This window comes from Equus quagga, chromosome 12 (genome assembly GCF_021613505.1).
Source record: "Equus quagga isolate Etosha38 chromosome 12, UCLA_HA_Equagga_1.0, whole genome shotgun sequence".
NCBI classification, from domain to species: Eukaryota; Metazoa; Chordata; class Mammalia; order Perissodactyla; family Equidae; genus Equus; species Equus quagga.
Genome location: NC_060278.1, coordinates 57,686,434 through 57,710,612, shown reverse-complemented (window position 1 = coordinate 57,710,612; position 24,179 = coordinate 57,686,434). Strand labels below are relative to the sequence as shown.

Below are 24,179 nucleotides of genomic sequence, written 5' to 3'. Positions count from 1 at the left end.
ATCTCATCTGTAGTTTTAAAACTAACCAGCCTAAAAATCCTCATCATAAGCCATTTTAAAATTAAGCAGCCTAAAAATCCTCATCAAAACTGAGTTCAGCCTCCGAATCTGTGTCCCCTCAGGTGTATTCTCCACCTTGTAGAACACACTTGGCCAAGGGCCACCAGAAGATAAAAAAAAGCAAACCTCCCCAACAATCCTGCTGGGCCTGTCAAGTTTTCTCAATGCCTTTTCCTACGTCATCATTTCTCCTATCTCCTGAGAACGCCAAGGAGGGAAAAAAAAAATTCTCTCCCCTGCGAAAGTTGGGGCAAGTTTCAAAACCTGGCTAGGTCTCCTTCTAGTGACAAAGTCCATTCATTTCTTCTGAGACACATTTTTGGTTTTCATATTTTGTTATTTCATAAAATGCGGGAGGTAGATATTTTCCAGAAGATGAAACCTAGACCCAATTCTTTATGAAAATTCTATGGAGTGCGAATGGACGTTATTAATGGAAATCCTGATTTCATGGCAAGTTAATATCACAATTTCAGCATGAGGGCACCCGTCATAATAAACTCCAAAAACATAACCCACAGAAGCTCTGAATTATTGGTGCTAGTGATGTGCGTGAAGTCATAAATTCCACAATAGCAACATTCTCAAATTAGTTCTCCCAACATCATTGCCAGGTAGATATTATTATCCATTATTTCGTTTACTGTGTATTATTTATTTATGATAGTTAAAGAAATAGGGGCTCAAAGTTGATGCGTTCAAGATAACGTAGCCAGTAAAAGGCCAACCTGGGAGCTGAATTTTGCGTCTCTGACTTCCCAGTCTTTGAACTCTACGCCGCGCTGTGTTTACCTCGCGTTCCGTGCTCCCTGCCCTCTGGCCTCCCACTGGACGTGTGCTGACTCTGGCTTGAAAGTCTCACCCAGACTTCATGCTTTTGTGCATGTTTCTGTTGTAATAATTCCTGTTTATCTTTAGGCTCATCTCAGTCGTTGCTTCTTCGAGGCAGTCTCCCCGCAGCGCCTGGGCTCGCATTTCATACGGCACCATGAACTGTCTCGTACCCCTGTCACAATTCTAATCAGGTACAAAGGCATGGGATGGGATGCTGGCTGCCTCCACCCTCACCTCCTACACCCCTCAATTTAAGTCCTGTAAAGGGAAGGACTTTGCACAGTGTAGATGATCCCTAGATGTTTGTCAAATGAATGAATGAATGAGTAGACAGATGGATGAGCCAAGCTCACTCACATAAGCTGAGTGGCTAACATCAGTTCTTCCGTCACCTCCGCCTAGCCTAACATCCTGATTCCCATGTTTCTGACATTGATTTGATTACTTAACTGTGATCGTGATTTCTGACTACATCCTTGCTCTAGTGTTGGCATTTTGGGACCTGGCTTGTATTCCAAGTATCACACCTAGAGCTCTTTCATCTTAACTGGAAGAAGATAAATTCTTTCCCATGTCATGGTCAGTGCCATTAAACTAATGGGGGACAAAAGGACTAGACGGTCCTCATCTCCGGGGTTGCTCCCTGGATACAACTCTGCCTAAAAAAAGTATAAGAAAATATACTTACTTTATAACCCACCACCTTTTGGAAATCCATCTGTTCCACAGATCAAGAGAAATGCAGTTGGAGGCAACATATCTCACTTAAAACCTTTAAAGTCTGGCTCTCTGAATGGTTAATATCTGATAGGTTACTTGACCTTAGTGAAAGAGATATGAAATGGCCGGATGAAATTTTCCATTCAGAGAGAATCTGCTAGTGGCTTCCTTATATGAAGAAAAAGGGCACAAGGTGTGTCCCATCTTTTCTCCAATTTTATTTTAAAACTATTTTATAAATATTTAAAAGCTATGAAAACAATACTATTTGTTAAACCTAACATAAAATGGTTACTTTTGATCCTAGTAGCACATGCATTATGTGAAAAAGATTTCTGACATTTTCACCTGACTGAAAATATCTTGCAAATCAGTGCTTACCTTATGCATTTTACTGACTATCTTGTAATCGTAGGCTGTGACTTGCAACAATGTTTAGAGGAAGCTGTTTTACTAGGTTAGTGACCCAGCAAGAGTATATATGCACAGAGCATATATACGAGAATACTTGTGATGGTGATTAATTACAGAGCGTGGCATCTTAGAAGCATGTAAATGAAGAACTGAATACCATATCCCATTATTAACATTCCTCTGTGAAGACAGAGGTGTGGAGAGAGCCGAACAATGGCGTGCAGGGAAGTTGGGCGAGACAAGCGATAAATCAGTGGTGGAGATCCAGCGAAGGAATTGTCATCAGCATTAAGCTACCAGGCTCGCACAACGAATGCAGAATAATAACACTGTATTTGTAATTATAATGATGCGCCTTATAAATTATAGATCAATTCAGAAAATAGCACTTTTATGTTTTTAAATAAACGTAGACAGTATATCCACACCAATAATGAAAAGGGTGCATAGTACTCCTCAATGAAATCTTAAATCCTAAAATGCAGCTCTCTCTTTATTATTAATTCAAGGTAGGAATTATTCCTACCTTTTCCATAAGACAAAGAATCATTGTATTCAATTTCCTCAACCTGCTTATAATAACTCACTTGCTCCTTTATCTCTGAATGTGAGCTTGGAAGCCCTGCCAATGACACTGAACACAGATTAAAACAACCAAGCCAGGCTTCCTCAGCAAAAAGAGGAGGATTGGCAGTAGTTAGCTCAGGGCTAACCTTCCTCAAAAAAAAAAGGAAAAAAAGAAAAAAAAACAACCAAGACCTAGGGAAGCCCCTCTGATTTCTTGTGAATGGAACAGGCTGTGCGATGGTTTTGCCCATAGCCATTACTGTTTTCAGGTTATCTGTGATCTCCCCTGCTAGACTCTAAGCTCCTTAAGAACTGGCTCCTATTTGTATCTGTGTTTCCTATAATGCTGCTGTGTACAATGCTGTGTACGTGGTAGACATCTCGTAATTTTCTTAAATGACCGCTTTTAGAGGCAGGCCTGTTTTGTGACGAGAACAAAAGAGAGTTGGGAGAATCAGACTGGGAAAAGAAAAGAAAAATCCAGTAGCCGGGATGGAGCTCACTGTCACCTCTGTAGTGTTAAAAATATACAGATTCTCGGGCACACATCAGATCTACGGATTGCAGGTCTCTGGGGTAAGGCCTGGGAAGCCCTGCCTTGGATGGGGATCCCAGGGGATGCTAATGTGCTGCTGAGAACAGGAACCATTGGTCTCGTACCTCATCTTTCTTTTCCTAGCCTGTGTGCTATAAATTAGTACAATAAATAACACCTTCTTGCTTTGTATTTTTCAAAGTGGGAACATATTATTTATATGTATATCAGCATATATACATATATATTTTTTACATATCACCTCATCTGAGCAATATGTATTCAGCAAATTGTGTTCAACAAATACACATTCGACAAATTGTTACACTGGTAGAAACAGGGGCTCCCTTCAGTCAGCTCACTTCCTCTGAGTAGGGCCCTCCCCAGCGAGGGTCCTCTTGCCCATCACTGTGTCTGCTCGCACTCCTGACCTCCGTGAAGACGAGTGAAGCACGCCTAATAGTCATGTGCGGGAGGGCCAGTGTCTGAACCGTGGTCTCTGTGACACACCCAAGCAAAAGCAGACTTGTCCTCAACTCCAAACGGTCTCTAAATTGTTCACAAATGGAAAAAAGAAAGGAAAGAGTTTCTTCTCAAAACAGACAAAAGACTTTAAACTTTCCAGGCTAAAATGATCAGAGTAAAACTTGCCAGGTTGTGAACATTGTGTCCCCAAAGTGGTACTGTGCAGACACAACTTCCAGTGAACAATACTAGCAAGAATTGTATCTTTTCAGGCATACAAAATCATTCCACAATGAGGAGAGGCTTGCCAAAGATGCCAAACTTCACTCACCTGTCATGAATGCAGGAAAAGCTTGGGTGCTGTCAGATTTTCTCCATGGGCTTGGGACAAGGCTGCCATGTACGGTTGTTCAGGTTTTGCACTGCACAAGGGCACCACATGTAACAGGACGTTAGTTACATCATAGACTCCTTTATTTCTATGATTACAGTTTTACTCACTCTAAAGATGGGCAATTTCTATGTTTATTATGACAAGTTTTTGGCAGATGGCAGTAAAGTGTCTTGTTCTAATGTGGTCTGCGAATGTCATTCTACTTGGACTTACAAAAATCGTATTAACTTAATCAAAAAGTCTAGTTAATCTAACAACATCTAAAATAACCTGTGCTTCTAAACAAAGTGCAAGTTTTTGTTTTTTGGACTGATGTATTTGTTGGTAAATATATTAATTTTTAAAAAAATCTCTTGTTGGGGTATGAATGCAGTGGGTAAATGGATGTTTCAAATTGCAGTTGACATCATCTGTCTGTTGTTTGCTACGTTAGAATGGTCTTTCCAAGTTCTCAATTTAAACGTACATTTAAATTAGTCATTATGCGCCAAATCTCCATGTAAAAACCAAAAGACACTTACCAATAACAACTCACAAAGTATTATTTGAACATAAACTGGGCATTACTATATAATAATATAATAAAATAGTAATTATAACCATTATTTGTTATGGAAAATTCATCAATACAAAATTTAACTGCTGCTAAAATGTTAATAGCTTATCACACATAATTATTTCAAAATACTACACATTTTTAAGCAAAATACTAATCATTACATTATCTTTCTTTAGACATCAGAGAAAATATAATTTTCTAAATTCTCAAGATCAGAAAACAGAACGTGGAAAGACATTAGGGAAGTAAAATTTGAAAATATTTGGAATATTGAATATATATGGCAAAAACAGACATAAATCTACAATAAAAGGAAGTCTTCATGATTACTACTTTGAACAAAATGTAGCATAGAAAGTAGAGGATGTTTATGGCACTTCTGCTTCCATGTCAACCAAAGCCAATGATTAAAAAAATACAAAACAAAGCAAATTTTAAAAACTAAAAATTCATTAAACTAAATGTATTTCCTGCCAACTCAGGTATATGGCCATAAAATTTGAATACTACATATTGCATAATTATATAACAAAAAAATAAAATTTTGTTGACAATTATCTACCTCCAGTAAGAAACTTAAACTTTATCAAACAACGCTGTATTACAAGTAGAAAGATTTGGGGACCCTATTACATGCAAAACCCATCCCAGCTCTTATGTTGCTTTATTCTATCTCAAAAGCCTCTGCATTTTCTTTATGTTGAAAAACTCTTTGGGGATACAAAAAAACTTATTTCAAGAATGAGAATGGGTGCAATGGCGGGCAGCATTTATTACAGATTTTAGTACATATGAAGAAATGGAAATGCATGCCCATGGAAATAGGGCTAAGTATTCAAAAGTGATATCTGATTTGAAAATACGTAATTAGTAATGGTGCAGAAAGAGATAATGTGATCAATGACGGAGACCACATGCTGCCGTGGAACTCATAATACACGTGATTCCATTTTTGGCAAGACAATCATGGTGTTCAGAGAATCACCCAAGAGACTTTATGAGCCTAAGAATGGGAATTTTCTTCATTTGGCAGAAACCATAGCAATGACTGATAATAATATAGTAGAATATTTACATAGAATATAAATATTAATATCAAATAATATTATACTTCTTAGGGAATGAAATATAAAACCAAACGATTAAAAGTATAATAGATGCAATGAACAAAATTATTTTGGGTGACACAAAGCAATGTTAATTATTTCTCAATTATTGTAGCTCCAATCTTCATGTAAGCTGTGTAGAATTAAAAAAAAAATTATTGTTAGATTCTACAGATTTTCAAAATGCAAATATTTAGTCCAGTAGAACACACAGCTCCAAAGCAATTATCTACACTTTTAGTAGACTATTTTTAAAAACTTCATCTGGGTAAAACTAATTTGAGAAGCCAAGCATACAACAGTGTCACAGTATGTGTGGAAAACATATAGATTGCAAAACCAGATCCTCAAACAAGAATATTTAGACATTCTATATTACTTGCAATGTGCATTATCTAAGTTTGATAATGAAAAATTCAGGTAAATTCTCTTTTGATATTGCCACATTTTATATTATCCAAGACCTATACAACTATTTTTCAGCTTTGGTGAAACATTAAAGTGTAAATACAATTTGAAATTTTTATTGACTGGGCTATAGGATAGTCAAGTTGGTATCAACACACGACCAAAAACTCAACTGGAGGAAGGATGCTCTACTCTTAGAAACTACTGATGATGTTAATAAAGATATCTAATCTGGAAAACAAGCCAACGTTTCACTCTCAAATATTTCCTTTTTACATGTATTGCTCAGGTGAATTGGACATGACATTTGAAGTAAAATTAATGTTATGAGCAAAATGATGCAAACATTAAATTCAATGGACATAATTTTCTGGAAAGTATCCAAGAGATTAACACATTTCTTTGAAGAAAAATTAAGCAATGATGTTTATTAAAAAAATTATTGTTGATAAACAAATTGCAGACTGTTGACTTTGATACCTACTTATCAAACATAACTAATACCAGTGAAAAGAGTTAAAAGACTGATTTTGACTGTAAATTCCCTGATCATGTGGGTCTATATTCCAAAATTAAATGTTAAAATCAATTTATTTTTTCTGTGTTGGATATAACAACATCACTATCAAAGGAAAGATTGACGATACTGAGAAAATCATGGCTTGAACTGCTCTGACTATGTAAACATTTTTCCTTGAAGTCAATTAATGACCCAGTACAGACTCTGCCATTAAAAGAAGACTCTTAAACTGTTTTCTCAAATCAGACATCAGTGGAGAATGCAGCTTTTTAAAGTTAAAATATATTAAAAACTGATTAATGCCTGCAACATCCCAAGAAAAACAAGATATTGGAGCAAATAAACATCAAAAAGAGTTTTATTTCCAAAAGAGCAAAATGTGCAACTGTTTTTAAGTCATTATATCCTAGTAACTTTGAGTTCCTATTTATTGTGATTAAATATTCTAATTTACTCATATTTTGTGTTCAAAAATTTCATTTAATTTACTTGAACAGTGACATTACATTTGTTGTAATTGCTATTATTGAGAAATAAATAATATGATAACCATAGAAAGCTTTTCTAAGAGAAAAGGTACCTTGTTCAAATTCATATAAAAGTGACTTAAAGGATTAGTGGGGTTAGAAAGACAGCCCCAAGCAGGTCCAAGTTCACACTTTCTTGTTTCACGACCCTAAAGGCAAGCAGGACCATCTTGCCCTATACTTCAGGTAAAAAGTCCCAGGAAGAGCTCTCCTTGTTCCATCCTGGCTCATGTGCTCATCTTGGAACCACTGGCCAGCGGGATGAGATGTTTGTTTGCCCAGGTCCAACTCACATATCCAGTCTATGACCAGGATTGGGAAGTGGGGGGTCAAGGTGCCACAGTTGACAGCCCCAGTCAAGCGGAATAGAGATGGAGGAGGGAGGGAATTCCCAAAAGGGAGAGTTGAAAATGCTGCTACCAAACGGAAGAAGGAAAATCGTTCAGCAGACTAAACCACAACCACTAACATACATTACCTTTGGTTAAGATTTTGTATTTAAAGCCTGGACTTTGAAAAACTGCTCACAGAGGATGAGAACAGCCGGCAATGAACACTTTATCAGCCCTTCTATAGGCAAATGCCCATAGTCTTGCAGATCAACATGAGGCAGGAGTCAGGGAGGAATGCAGAATGAGATGATAAATACAGCAAAGTTTGCAAGTTAAACTGGAAGAGGAAGAATTTTCTGAAATATGTCGGGCTACGTGCCTTAACTGTACATAAGTGGAAAGAGACTGAAAGTTGACCCCAGAATCCCGTTGTCTTCACTTCTGTATATTATTTGAAATTTGTGGCACAACATTTAGATGTTTAGTAAACGTTTTATCATCCATTCTATATTGTGGCTTCAGTCAGTCTTCATGAAAACTTTTTGCCATATTGATAAAATCCTAAAAACTTTTTCACTTTTTAACTTGGTAGATCCCACCAGCAATTAGAGTTGGATTATGGTGCCTGAACCAGGGAATCGATGCCCTTACAGAACAGTTCCTAAGTAATGTCTGTTCTTTTCTGGGTGTGCCATATTCCTCAGCGAAAATGAATGTTCAATGTTCTGTTGCTAGCTCTGTGGTTCAATAGCTCTTCAGAAGTTCCAGCCTTGAAAATATTCTTTTGAATCTATATTTTCAGTTGTATGGCAGGTCCAGAGATAGAGCAAGAAAAGAAAATGAACTAAGAAAATAAACTACCATTCAATTTCCAGAGCCATTAACTTATGAAAACCCATTTTTGTCACCACCTTCTCTATGTCTTTGGGTTTTGCCCATATTTAAAAGAGAATAAGAATATGATTTAGCCAATTTTTATTAAGTGCTGCATAGCCAATGTGCAGCACATGAAATGTACTTTCCCTGCTAATAACTGGTGTTACAACCTTGCACAAATCGTATTCCTTCTTTGGGTCTCAGTGTCACCATAAAATATGGATTTTAGCTTGACAATTTCTAGGATTCTCTGATCATTCCACAGCATGGTATTGTAGGGGTCCAGAGAAACAGACAATGGAAATGAAAATTATTTGAAAAGCATAAAATCTTTCCTAGCTCTGCTTCAGTGAAGATACCAGAGGCTGGAGAAACTTATATATCATCATTTTTGGCTGCCAGTTTCTTTTAAAAAGCATATGTATCAACAGCCCACTGACATCTAGACCAAATAGGGACTATCCAGTTGGAAGGCGGGCAAAGATGGAATCGCTGTATTGGTCAGGCTAAAACTGGAAATTTTAGATAATCAATATCAAATCAGGAATTGTACCTCCCTGCCTCCGCTTTTCAAAACACCTTGTTACCATTATTAGAATTTAGTTGCCTAACAGGATGGGCCTTCCATGAGTCTGCTCTGTCTTTTGCCTGTGAATCAGTCTGAACGAGTTCAAGCTGGTAGTTTATAATCAAGCCAATTTTTTTCTTTTTCAAGTTTAGAAATTAGTTTGAACACTTTGAAAGAAAGAGGGATTCCTGGCACTGAAAATAAGATGAACGTAAAACAGAATTTTTACACTTGCAAGCATCTACAGAAACATGAGGAGAAATTATCATGCATGGAAAGCATCTTCTTTCTGACGGGTAATAATGATGGCTAATGAGACTGACATTTACACTGTTCAACAAAAAGTGTTTTTCTAAACATGAATATAATTAACACAACTTGCACACAAATCATACACACAAAAGGCATCAAATTATCAAGACTTATGGATGACTAATATCCGCCAAAGTGTTCTGTTCAACACCCTTTGTGTTCCATGAATAATTGTAAGGCTGCCTCATGGTTTCTTCTTCATTCTTCTCAGTGAAGATAAACCAGTTCACATTGATGAAAACTATCAATTCTTTTACCTTGGAAGGAAAGAAAGAACAAATGAAAAGAAGAAGGGAAAAAGGGAGGGAGGAGGAAAAAAGAAAGGGTATCACTCGATTTTGAACAAAAACCATTAAAAAAATGTATGTTACATTGCATTCAGTATAAATAATGTCTCGTTTATGTTTGGGTCCTTTTTGTTTTTCTTTAAAAGTTGTATTTTTTTTGTCATTACATAGTATTCCTTTTATTTCCATTAACAATTATTTATTTAATTATTTTTCAAGGATGTTTGGGTCCTTTTTATACTAGCAACAGAGAGAAACAATGCTAGAGTATTGCTGGACTTTTATAGATGATGAAGGATCCGACTTTTTCAAGTCTGTGTGGGATTATAAACAACAAGCGTGACTGTACAGGTAAATATAGTAAAACTGTTAATTCTTTTCGTTTTGCTTTGAGAATATTGAACTTTATTATTTTAAAACTTTAGCAAAGATTTTAAGATAGGCACTGATGCAGGAGGAAAATAATATCCTGAGAAAATAAAAAGGAATCATGATTTCCATGGTTGAACACTGTTAAGGAAGGTTCTGGTCACAGCTGTGGTTGAGTTCTGTACACTTTTTTATTCCCACCTCACTCATTTCCCAGTAGGTTCCACTGCTCGGGTCTCACCCACATCAGGAGTCGACTTTTCCATCAGCACTGCCTTTCCTGGAGCTTATTAACCCCCAGTTCATCAAAATCCTTCTTCCTGCCTCTCCTTTCCTCAGAACTCTACATTCTGATAAGTAAATTCAACATTTCCACTTAATGTACATTTGTTAGAATATAGCCTACTAATCGGGGCTAACCTTTCTTTTTGTCCAAAATTTCTCCCTTTCAGTCTTTCTTGAACCTCACCTCAAAATAAAAATATATTCTAAAAATTTCCCTTAAGTGCCATTTGTGTTCAAGAACCTACACCCACTCACATCAAGGGCTTCATCAGTGGAGCCTCTCTTTACTGATTCAGTCTATATCCAGATTTTGGTCCATGCATTTCTCTCTAGTCAGGTCAGGGTTCTTCACTATCCCTCACCTGTGTGCTGTTCATGCCCACTCCTGTGCCTGTGTAATCCTCCTGTCCTGGAATATCCTCCTGCCCGGTCACACCAATCTTCACTCAACATACAATCAGCTAAACATATACCCATAAATATATACACATGTATTTGCTGAAATGCAACTCTCCATTTCTGTCTCCTTAATGAAGTTTCATGCCCATAATGAACTAACTCTTATTTAATCTGCTTCACTAACTTGTAATGGTACTTGTTCATTTTCTATTTCTGATATGGCATTGTCAAACATTTTTATATTAATTGCAGCTATGGGTGCCCTCACCTACCTAGCAGTCTTAAAAAAATCTGATCTTGATTCAGAGGGCCATGAGGAAGCATTCAAAATTTTTGAACTAGACGGAAACATGATGGGAACTGCAATTTTTTGACTGTCTTCTCTATGTAGGATGGGTAAGAATTGGGATCCGCTGGCTTAAAATCTTTCCGTAGTGTCCTATAGCTTTCGGTTAAATGGTAGTCTGGTGTTGACCTGTCTTTACAATCTTTCCCATTGCAAATTTCTGCTGCTCTCTTCCCCTTTGCTCTGTGCTCTTCATTTCTGCTGTATGGAATTATCTCTACATTCATGAACTCATCACGCCTCCAGGAGAAAAGACAGATAGTTTGCAAAGAAGGAGAACTCAGAGCAGGTAATTACTTGAGAAGAAAACAAATGCTCAGTCATAATCTACACATAAGCTTCCTCCTCTGAAAGAGGAGAAATCGTCTGAATCAACCTGAGAGCCATTGATAAGTCATTGATCTAGTGAACAATAACAAGTGGTTCATTTGCATTTAATAGTTTAACTACTGAAGATGGACTGAGTTAGACGGGAAAAGCCTGAGGAAATGTCTAGCTAACAGCATCAGCTAGATATTTGGAAATGAAACCTGAAAGGAACTTCGCCCAAGGATCAGCAACTATACGTAGAACATCCGCTTTCTATTTAAGAGGCAATTTAGACTTTCACTGTATTACTACTCCTATTCCTTTATATAAAACCTTGGTACATCTCTAAATTCCTCATATTTTGTCATGGAAAGCTGAAACTACTATACCTCCTAAGCCACCTGAAAGAGACACTTGGGCTCATTCTGGGGCAGTGACCAGTGTAAGGATAACACCCTGTAAAAATGAGAATATTCTCCTTAGGAAATGGTCCGAAATCTCTCATGCATCTTAGTTCAGTGGCTACAGGGATGAAATGACCTGTGACAACCTGCAGCCATGGCCAGTCCCAGTCTTAATAAAACCAAAAAGTTGAGGAAGAACATCCAGTATGTTCCTTTAACTCCCTGGAAAAAGACCCGCAAAGTGGCTAAGAGACAGCTGAGAGAGAGAGATCTCTCTCTGCTTGCAGCCAGTCTGATCTTTTTTGAAGACAAATCTTATTATGTCTTTCCCTTGTGGAAAATACTTCCATGGCTTCCCATTGCTCTTAAGATAGACCAAAATATGTGATAGGAACCACAAGGCCCTGAATCTTCTAGCCTTGAGCTGTCTCACACACTTACCACTAACCACACATGGGTATTATTTTTTAAATAGCTAAAATCAAATAAAATTTTAAATTCTGTTCTTCAGTTGTATTAGCCACATTATAAGTGACCAATAGCCACATGTGGCTGGGACTCTGGCAGTATTTGTTTCTTGATCCAGTCACATGGGTGTGTTCACATCATAAGAATTTATTGAGCGGTACATTTATATTTGTGCACTTTTATATTTGCACGCCCTACTTAAATTATTATAAAACTTAAAAAATGCATTTGCTTCTTTATTTTATTTAAATGCTTGGCTTCTAAAATATTGGTAAGGGCTTCCTTCTGGTTTAAGATGGAAGACTGAAATATGCATTCACCTTTCCTCTTTAATGAGGTCCCACTGAAAAGACACAAAAAAATGTCTAACAGAATGAAACTATAAGAGCGCTGGAAAATTAGAGGGAGGACAAGCAATCAGAAAATTTCAGTTAATGAAGAAAACGAGTCAGGAAAGGTTTTATCCCAAAATACCAGAAGTAGGAATTGCCCTTTCCAAAGAAACCCTCAGAGTCATCAACCACAAAGAGGAGTAGACTGTGATGACAATTAAATAGATGATTGTTTTTAGCGTAAGTGAATCATGTAGGCTGTTTTTCTTCCCTCCCAGCCTCTTCAAACACAAGGTATATGAAGCAGAGTTCTTAGCCCTCAAGAATAAAACTCAGACTTACTTTCCTGCATGAGGAAGGACTCAATATATCGTTGGAGCTTACAAGAAAAGGAGAGCAAAACCAAAGGTAACACTGAACCATCACATTGGTCACCAAGGCAGTTAATAGAAAGAGAAGGCAGCTCCATCCAGTGGTGAAACACACTAAAACACTCCACCCCAGAATAAAGCTCTCCTTACTTTAGTGATGTTGAAGGTTCCAACAGCCGTATGGGAATTTCCAAAAGGCCTGGAAAAATCGCACAGTCTAGAACTAGCCCTCACGTTTAAGAGGGTGGTATGTCAGGAAAGCAGAACTATACAACTTCAGAAGAAACCCACACCAAATGCCTGCAATAATCAACAAATCTTTATCCAAAATACGAACAAAAACCAAGAATTCTGGTCCCTTAACAAAAACTAATAGGACAGAAAAGGGAGAAAATGCCATCAGAGAAAACAGAGATAATTTAAGGAAAAGAATAAATGAACTTCAAAAAATATAAATGATTAGAATTTCTGTTGGGGCAAATTTGCAGGCAGGGCTAATGAGCTAAATAAAATAACTAACAATGATATAAAATAAAACAGCAACAAAAGAAATTAGTACAAAATTGGACTTGCAAGAAAAGAGAGGGAAATTCCCAAGAAACAAAAATGGGAACTGAATAATAGGACAATAGGGGCTGGTCTGGTTGTGCAGCAGTTAAGTTCACATGTTCTGCTTCAGTGGCCCGGGGTTCGCTGGTTTGGATCCCAGGTGCAGACAGGATGCCACTTGGCAAGCCATGCTGTGGTAAACCTCCCAAGTATAAAGTAGAGGAAGATGGGCACGGATGTTAGCTTAGGACCAGTCTTCCTCAGCAAAGAGAGGAGGATTGGCAGCAGAGATTAGCTCAGGGCGGATCTTCCTCAAAAAAAAAGACAATGAATAAAGATAGTGCTGTGGGGCTGGTGGCTTACCTCATCAAGAAGTGGATTTTAACAACAAGGCACTTGGTTTCTAAGATCCACACAGGGATAGAAGGAGAGATCTCTGGTGCAAATGTGTAGTAATTGGAGCTCAGACACTGATACAAAACCAAATTCTCAGAAGGCTGTTTTCTCAGTAAAAAAGAGACTAGAAAAATACTGCTTAATAGTTCATGTATGTAACAAAGTAAATTTATCTTTTCCCAGAGCTTAGACTTAGGGATAAAAATCTATCAGAGCCATATGGAAATTTGGAGTCAAAATTTAACATATTTGGTGAGAGACTCTCAATGCCAAAAAATAATGTAAAAGTTACCACCAGTCTGGTCCCATCACATCTGGATGTCTGGCAGAAGCAAGCCTATAACTGTTGTGTATCAACCTTTCCACAAACAGAACCCAAGAACCATTATAGGAAAACCAAAATCCACTGAAAATGAGCTCATGATCAAAAATTACAAAACATTTGAAAAATGATCAAACGTGAGTAAGAAAAATTACAAGAAACAAAAGGGTTTGCATCTCAAGAAATTAAGATGATGTAATACTTATAAATAGATCATAAAATAATTTTATTTGAAATAATTTAAATGAGAAAAGGAGGTAGAAAGTATAATAAATATATGACATTAAAAAAGAACAAACTGATTTGGAAATGAACCAAGTGAAACAGCTAGAAATGAAAAAATAGTCACTGAAACGTAAAGCTAAAGAACAGACTAGATACAGTTGAAGAGATAATTAGTAAATTGGAAAACAGACTTGAGGAAAATACTCTGCTATAGCACTGAGATATAAAGGGATGGAGAACAGTAAAGAGGGGTTATAAGGCATGGAAGCTAAGTGGTGAAGAGCCCATGAATATCTAAGAAGAACTTCAAAAGGAGTATACAAAGAAAAAGAGGAGAGGCAATGTTCAAAGAGATCGTGGCTGAGGATTTTTCAAAACAGATGGATATGAATCCTAAAATCAGCACAAGCCTTAAATAAAAATGAGAGAAAAGGAAACTCACTGTTTTGGCTGATGTAGATAAACTGCAGAACATCAAAGGCAGAGAAAATCTTAAAATCGCCCAGGGAAAAAACAAATTACCTCTAAAAATAGATGAACAGCAAGGAGAGCCCCCAAAACAATGAAATGGTATCTTCGAAGTGCTAAATTATTTTTCAAGAGAAAGAGCAATGTAGACATTTTTAGGCCTTCAAAGACTGAATTTAGCAAAATATTCTCAGTGAAAGAACTTCTAAACAATGTGCTTTGAAAAGAAGGAAATTGGACCCGAAAGACAGGAATGTTTGCAAGAAGCAAGAGGAAACAAAGAAATTAGTAAACATCTGAGCAATTAAAAACTAAAATTAAAAAAATTAAAAAATAAAGTAAAATTAGATAAGAACAGCATTAAAGTTTGAAGGAGCTATTCAGAGTTTAATTGTTGTAAGCTGCTTATTCTCTTTGAACAAAAAGCATTGATTAGCTTTAGATTTTTATTGTGGTGACATTGGTTTATAACAACATATAAATTTGGGTGTATCATGATATTTCGATTTCTGTGTAGATTACATCATGTTCACCACCCAAAGACTAATTACCATCCATCACAATACACACATGCCTAATCAACCCTTTCGCACTCCCCCCTCCCCCTTTCCCTCTGGTAACCACCAATCCAATCTCTGTCTCTATGTGTTTGTCATTGTTTTTATCTTCTACCTATGAGTGAGATCATATGGTATTTGACTTTCTCCCTGTGACTTATTTCGCTTGGTATAATGCCCTCAAGGTCCACCCAGTTGTCACAAATGGCCAAATTTCATCCTTTTTTATGGCTGAGTAGTATTCCATTGTGTATATATTCCTCATCTTCTTTATCCGTTTGTGCCTTAATGGGCACCTAGGTTGTTACCAAGTCCTTCCTATTGTGAATAATGCTGCAATGAACATAGGGGTGCATATATCTATACTCGTTCATGTTGTCACATTCTCTGCATAAATATCCAGCAGTGGAATAGGTGGATCATATGATAGTTCTACTCTTAGTTTTTTTGAGGCATCTCCATACTGTTTTCCATAGTGGCAGCACCAGTTTGCACTCCCATTAGCGGTGTATGAGAGTTCCCTTTTCTCCACATCCTCTCCAACACTTGTTATTTCTTGTCTTGTTAATTATAGCCATTCTGACGGGCATGAGGTGATATCACATTGTAGTTTTGATTTGCATTTCCCTAATGATTAGTGATGTTGAACATCTTTTCATGTGCTTGTTGGCCATCTGTATATTTTCTTTGGAGAAATGTCTGTTCAGATATTTTGCTCATTTTTGATTGGGTTGTTAGTTTTTTTGTTGTTGAGATTTATGAGTTCTTTATACATTTTGGATATTAATCCCTTGTTGGATATATGGTTTGCAAATATCTTCTCCCAGTTGTTAGGTTGTCTTTTCATTTTCTTGATAGTTTCCTTTGCTGTGCAGAGGCTTTTTAGTCTAATGTAGTCCCATTTGTTTATTTTTTCTATTGTTTCCTTTGTATGGTCAGGAATGGTAATTCAAAATATTCTGCTAAGACTGATGTCAAAGAGTGTACTGCCTATGTTTTCTTCTAGAAGTTTCATGGTTTCAGGTTTTACATTCAAGTCTAATCCATTTTGAGTTAATTTTTGTGTATGGTATAAGATAATGATCTACTTTCATTCTTTTTCATGTGGCTGTCCAATTTTCCCAACACCATTTATTGAGAAGACTCCTTTCTCCATTGTATGTTCTTGGCTCCCTTGTCAAAAATTACCTGTCCATAGATGTGTGAGTTTATTTCTCAGCTCTTGATTCTGTTCCATTGAACTGCGTGTCTATTTTGTGCCAGTACCATGCTGTTATGATTACTATAGTTGTAGTATGTTTTGAAATCAGATAGTGTGATACCTCCAGCTTTGTTCTTTGTTTCAGGATTTCTTTGGCTATTTGGAGTCTTTTGTTGTTCCATATAAATTTTGGAATTCTTTGTTCTCTTTCTTTGAAAAATGTCATTGGAACATTGATAGGGATCACATTGAATCTGTAGATTGCTTTAGGAAGTACGGACTTTTTTTTTTTAAGATTTTTTTTTCCTTTTTCTCCCTAAAGCCCCCTGGTACACAGTTGTATAATCTTCGTTGTGGGTCCCTCTAGTTGTGGCACGTGGGACGCTGCCTCAGCATGCTTTGATGAGCAGTGCCATGTCCGCGCCCAGGATTCAAACCAACGAAACACTGGGCCGCCTGCAGCGGAGTGCGTGAACTTAACCACTCAACCACGGGGCCAGCCCCCAGGAAGTATGGACATTTTAACTATGTTAATTCTTCCAATCCAAGAGTGTGGAATATCTTTCCATTTCTTTGTGTGTGTGTCTTCTATTTCTTTCAACAATGTTTTATAGTTTTCAGTGTACAGGTCTTTTCTCTCCTTAGTTAAGTTTATTCCTAGATATCTTATTCTTTTTGTTGCAATTGTAAATGGGATTGTATTCTTAATTTCTCTTTCTGCTACTTTGTTGTTAGTGTATAGAAATTCAACTGATTTTTGTATGTTGATTTTGTATCCTACAACTTTGCTGTGTTCATTTAATATTTTGAAACATTTTTTGTTGGATTCTTTAGGTTTTTCTACATATAAACTCATGTCATCTCCAAATAGTGACAGTCTCACTTTTCCTTTCCAATTTGGATCCCTTTTATTTCTTTTTCTTGCCTGATTGCTCTGGATAGGATTTCCAATACTGTGTTAAATAAGAGTGGTGACAGTGGGCATCCTTGTCTGGTTCCTATTATTAAAGGGATAGCTTTCAGTTTTTCTCCATTGAGAATGATATTTGCTGTAGGTTTGTCATATATGGCCTTTATCATGTTGAGGTACTTTCCTTCTATACCCATTTTATTCAGAGTTTTTCTCATAAATGGATGCTGTATCTTGTCAAATGCTTTCTCTGCATGCATTGGGATGATCATGTGATTTTTATTCTTCATTTTGTTAATGTGCTGTATCATGTTGATTGATTTGTGGATAATGAACCATCCCTGCAACCCTTGAATAAATCCCACTTGATGATGGTGTATGACCTTTTTAATGTATTGTTGTATTTGGTTTGCTAGTATTTTATTGAAGATTTTTGCATTGATGTTCATCAGTGATATTGGTAATTTTCTTTTTTTGTGTTGTCCTAGTCTGGTTTTGGTATCAGTATAATGTTGGCCTCATAGAATAAGTTAGGAAGCCTCCTCTCTTCTTCAATTTTTTGGAAGAGTTTGAGAAGGATAGGTATTAAGTCGTCTTTGGATCTTTGATAGAGTTCACCAGGGAAGCTGTCTGGTCCTGGACTTCAATTTTTTGGGAGGTTTTTGATTACTGTTTCAATCTTCTTACGGATGATTGGTCTATTCAAATTCTCTATTTCCTCTTGATTAAGTTTTGGAGGGCTGTATGTTCTAAGAATTTATCCATTTTTCCTAGATTATCCAATTTGTTGGTGTATAGCTTTTTGTAGTATTCTCTTATAATATTTTGTATTTCTCAGATGTCTGTTGTAATTTCTCATCTTTCATTTCTGATTTTATTTATTTGAGCCTTCCCTCTTTTTTTCTTTGTGAGTCTAGCTAAAGGTATGTCAATTTTGTTTATCTTTTCAAAGAACCAGCTCTTAATTTCATTGATTTTTTCTATTATTTTTTAGTCGCTATTTCATTTATTTCTGCTCTGATTTTTATTATTTCCTTTCCTCTACTGATTTTGGGCTTTGCTGTTCTTTTTTCAGTTCCTTTAGGTTCACTGTTGGATTGTTTATTTGAGATTTTTCTTGTCTGTTTAGGTAGGCCTGTATTGCTAGGAACATCTCTGTTATAACTGCTTTTGCTGTATCTCATAAATTTTGGCGTGTCGTATTTTCATTTTCATCTGTCTGCAGGTGTGTTTTTTTGTTTCCCCATTGATTTCTTTGTTGATCCAATCGCTTTTCAGTAGCGTTTTGTTTAATCTCCACATATTTGTGGCTTTTCTGATTTCCTTCCTGTAGTTGATTTCTAGTTTCATACCACTGTGTCCAGAAAAGATGCTTGATACTGTCTCAGTCTTCTTAAATTTATTGAGTCTCGTTTTGTGGCCTAATATGTGATCTATCCTGGAGAATGTTCCATGTGCATTTGAAAAGAATTTGTATTCTGTGGTTTTTGGATGGAATGTTCTGTATATATCTACTAAGTCCGTCTGGTGTAATGTGTTGTTTAAGGCCAATGTTTCCTTATTCATCTTCTGTTTGGATGGTGTATCCATTGGGGTAAGTGGAGTGTTAAATCCCCCACTATTATTGGTTGCTGTCTCTTTCACCTTTTATGTCTGTTACTAATTGCTTTATATATTTAGGTGATTCCAGGTTGGATGCATAAATATTTACAAGTGTTATATCCTCTTGTTGGATTGTTCCCTTTACCATTATGTAGTGCCCTTCTTTGTCTCTTGTTACAGTTTTTCTTTTAAAGTTATTTTGTCTGATATAAGTTTTGCTACCCCAGCTTTCTTTTCTTTGCCATTTGCATGGAGTATCTTTTTCCAACCCTTCACTTTCAGTTTGTGAGTGTCTCTAGGTCAGATGTGCGTCTCTTGTATGTGGCATATATATGGGTCTTGCTTTTTTCTTTTTTTAAAGATTTTATTTTTTCCTTTTTCTCCCCAAAGCCCCTGGTGCATAGTTGTATATTCTTCGTTGTGGGTCCTTCCAGTTATGGCATGTGGGACGCTGCTTTAGCATGGTTTGATGAGCAGCGCCATGTCTGTGCCCAGGATTCAAACCAACGAAACACTGGGCCACCTGCAGCGGAGCACACAAACTTAACCACTCGGCCATGGGGCCAGCCCCTGGGTCTTGCTTTTTTATCCTATTGGCCGCCCTATGGCTTTTGATTGGAGCATTTAGTCCATTAACATTTAAAGTAGCTATTGATAAGAGTGTACTTATTGCCACTTTGTAACTGTTTTTCTGGGTGTTTTAGCAGATCTTCTCTCTTACTCTCTTCTCTTATGGTTAGATGGCTTTCTTTAGTATTATGTTTGGGTTCTTCTCTCTTAAGTTTTTGTGTCTTTATTATAGGTTTCTGGTTTGTTATCACCATGAGGGTCATATATAATAACCTACATTGCAACCTTTATTAAGTTGCTGATCTCTTTAGTTTGACCTCTTGCTAAAAGCTCTATGCTTTTATTCCTCTCCTCCCACATTTTATGTTTCTGATATCACATCTAACCTCTTTTTTTGTGCATGTGTATCTGTTACCCTCTTATCATGGAAATAGATAATTTTAGTGCTTTTGCCTTTTGACCTTCATGTTAGCTTCATAGGTTGTTATTGTGCTACCTTTATTGTATATTTGCCTTTACCAGCGGTTTTATTGCCTTTTTAAAAATAATTTTCTTGTTTCTATTTGTAGTCCTCTTTTCCACTTAAATAAGTCCCTTTAGCATTTCTTGTAAGGTTTTTTTCTTGGTGATAAACTCCTTAAGTTTTTGCTTCTCTGGGAAACTATATCTCCTTCCATTCTGAATGATAACTTTGTCAGGTAGAGTATTCTTGGTTGTAAGTTTTTTTCCTTTCTGCACTTAAATATATTGTGCCACTCCCTTCTAGTCTGTCATGTTTCTGCTGACAAGTCAGCTGATAGCCTTATGGGCTTTCCTTTGTATGTAACTTGTTGCCTTTCTCTTGTGGCTTTTAGGATTCTCTCTTTATCTTTAATTCTTGACATTCGAATTATAATGTGTCTTGGTGTGGACCTCTCTGTGTTTATCTTGTTTGGTGCTCTCTGTGCTTCTTATACCTGGAAGTGTATTTCCTTCCTTTGGTTAGGAAAGTTTTCAGCTATTGTTTCTTCAAATAGATTCTCTGCCCCTTTGTCTCTCTCTTGTTCTTCTGGGACACCTATAATACAAATGTTAGTCCTTGTGATGTTGTCCCAGAGGTCCCTTAGACTGTACTCATTCTTTTTAATGCTTTTTTCTTTTATGTGTTCAGCTTGGGTGATTTCCTATAGTCTTTTATGCAGCTTGCTGATCTGTTCTTCTGTATTATCTACTCTGCTACTGAGTCCTTCTAGCAAATTTGTCATTTCCAGTGTTGTATTCTTCAGTTCTGATTGGTTCTTTCTTATATTTTCTAATTCTTTGTTGAAATTCTCACTGAGTTCATCCAGTCTTCTCCCAAGATCATTGAGCATCTTTGACTCTTAATTTGTACTCTTTGTCAAGTAGATTGTTTATCTCTGTTTCCTTTAGTTCTTTTTCTGTGGCTTCGTCCTGTTCCTTTACTTGAAATGTATTCCTCTGTCTCCTCATTTTGCCTCTTTCTCTGTGTGTATATCTTGTATTAGGTAGGTCAGCTACATCTCCCTATCTTAGGGAAGTGACCTTATGTAAGAGATGTCTTTTGAGGCCCAACAGTGTGCTTCCCTCTTATCACCAACTCCAAATGTTCCAGGAGTGAAGCTTATGGGCTTTCCTTTGTATGCAACTTGTTGCCTTTCTCTTGTGGCTTTTAGGATTCTCTCTTTATCTTTAATTCTTGACATTTGAATTATAATGTGTCTATAACAGCTCCACAGTTCCAGGACCCCAGTGTGGGATGCATGTATCCTTCTGTTGGCAAGGTTCCTCTTGCTGCAGGTGCCCAGGGAGTCTAGGCTGTCCCCCGAGCTGGCTGGTTGTAATGCTCAGCTATGTATGGCAACTGTGCTCCCTTCAGTCACTTTATCAGTCATGGGGAGCCCCAGCACAGTTGGCTGCAAGGTCTAATAGCACATTCCTGTTGCAGTTTTTCTGTTAAGTGAGTATGTACCCAGCATGGCTGGTTGCTAGGTTCAGGGGTTTGCAATTGCTATAGGCCTTCAGCCTGCAAGGCCATTGTCTGCTCTCTCAGGGTTGCCGCTGATGGGGCCAGCCCCAGGCATGGGAGCACCCAGTTGTTTCAGGCTTTGGAAGATGGGGCTGATCCCCTATGTGGTTGTTTGAGAAACACAAGTCTGCTGCAGCTGCCAAGCCCCACTGCCCGCAGGGCCACATACACTGTCAACACACTCCTGCCCCATGTGCACAGCCCAATCCACTGAAGCAAACCCAGTCACCCTGCTGCAGAGGCCCCACACACTCCACCAATGCAGGCCTGCCCTTTGCGTATGCCCTTCTCCACAGAGGTGGGCCCACTTGCCTAGCTGCAGAGGTTCCAGGCATCCCACCTATGCAGGCCCACAAGCCCAAAGCCTTGCTGTTGTGAGGGGCGGTCCCTAGTGCAGGCTACCTGCCCTGGCTGAGCTGGATTAAATTGGTGCTTTAGTGGGTGGGGCAGACCGCTACATTAACAGGCCAGGGGAAGAACTCCAATGGCATCTGCCAGCATCTGTGTCAGCATGCTTGTACTAGGTCACAATAATTGCTGCTGCCAATGTCTCAGTCCCTGAGGAGGTCTCGCCTCTCACCAAGAGGTGCCCAGAGGCTCTCAAGTGAGTCTCTTTTCATGAAAGGTCTGTGCACCTTTCTTTCTGGTAATTTTAGGTTTCTTTCTGAAATGGGTGAATTTGTATGTGGCTCCTTTAAGAGCAGGCTTTTTTTGCCCTTATGTCTAATAGCTTTTCTGGGGTTATTCCCTGTTGTAGTTAATAGCAAGCAAAGCCAGGCATTATGACACTTGTCTCAGTTGTGCTGAGTCCAAAAGTTTCTTATGGTGGTTAACACTCACCCACTCTGATCCCCCAACTCCTCCAGGGAAGGCTTTGTACCTTAAGATTGCTCCTGGCCAGCCATGAGGCACCATGGCTTGAAGGTGTCTTTTTTCCCTCCATAACAGAATTTCTGCCTCTTCCACCTCAGTCAGCAACATCCCTTGTTGTGGGGGTTCTTTTTATCCAGTTTTCAGTTCTCTCTCAGGGGTAATTGTTCCAAGAGTAGTTGTAAATTTGCTGTGTCCTTGGGAGGAGGTGAGTTCAATGTCCACACACACTGCTATCTTGACATCATCTCCAACTTTAGATTTTTATGTCATGTGTATGTTAAAAGTCCATGGTAATAATTAAAAGACTAGATATGGAATCTGTCACTTTAAACCAACAGCAGGGAAAAGAGAGGAATAAGATAACTCATTCTAATAGAAATCAGGAAGGGAGATAAAGAAACTGAGTTGCCCAGACCATTGCCCAGAGCCTCAAATTCTACCCAAACCTGTGTGAGCTGAAGGAAGGTCGGCAGATCAAGCCTTGTACCTTCATGAACATGGTAGCCAACCTCTTGTATGAGAAACAGTTTGGCCCCTACTACATTGAGCCAGTTATCACTGGCTTGGACCTGAAGACCTTTAAGCCCTTCATCTGCTGTCTAGACCTCATCACTTGCCCCATGGTGACTGATGACTTTGTGCTCAGTGGCACCTGGAACAAATGTGGTACAAATGTGCAGGGTTTGCAAGTCCCTCTGGGAGCCCAAGATGGATCCAGACACCTGTTTCAAACCCTTTCACAAGCCGTGTTGAATGCTCTGGACAGGGATTCACTGTCAGGCATGGGAATCATCATCCACATCACTGAGAAGGACAAATCACCACCAGGACACTGAAGGCCCCAGTGGACTCACGCTTTGTTCTCAGAGCCCACTTTTTAAAACAATAAAATAGTTTTTCTTTCCAACAAAAAAGCATTTAGGAATTGAACACATTTTAATTTATTTTGAAATTATTATAATTACTCTTATTATTAAGTTACATTGAAGTCATCTATACCAGGAATCACAATAAATGTAACCTAATTAAATATATTATGTTTGTGTGTGAGATCCACAGAGATTAAAGGGCTCATAAAGCCATTTTAATAAAAGAAGATGCTGCAAGAAAATAGCAATCTGAGAATGAGAAAGAGACTTGGAATTAAAATAAGGTGACTGTTGAAATAAAAATTCAATGAATAGTGTGAATAATAAAAAGGACAGCTCTCAAGTCCAAGTTAATAACTAAGAGATAAAATCAAGGAAATCTCTTGTAAAATAGAGTTATTTGTAGACCTACTAGTTGTCACAGAGTGCGTATTTATCTCCTACTATACTCCAGGCAGTGTTCTAAGCACTTGACATTACTGAACAATCTAATAAGGTATTATTATTGTCCCCATTTTATACAGGAGGAAACTGAAGCATAGAATGATTAAGGAATTTACCCAAAAGACAAAAGAAAAATAGCCAAGAAAATTTCAGAAATATAGAGAATAGATCCCAAAGTTCAAATATGCAGGAATGAGCATTCCAGAAGCAAAACTCAGAGAAAACAGAAGGTAAAAAATAATTAAATAATAGACATTATCATTTTTAACTCAAAAAATTTCTCTGAGTTAAAAATAGATGTGCATTCTGATTTAAAGAGCTTACCAAGTAGAAGCATGGTGAGAGAGGAAAACGTCTATGCTGGTAACTGTCTCGATTCTGAAAATGAAGAGAAAAATCA

General features: G+C 37.6%; 1 pseudogene; it reads left to right on the top strand.

Annotated features, from left to right (window-relative positions):
* The first annotated feature begins 3,087 nt into the window (after positions 1–3,087).
* LOC124248172 (proteasome subunit beta type-3-like) lies at positions 3,088–23,355 on the top strand (annotated as a pseudogene).
* Positions 23,356–24,179: the final 824 nt, after the last annotated feature.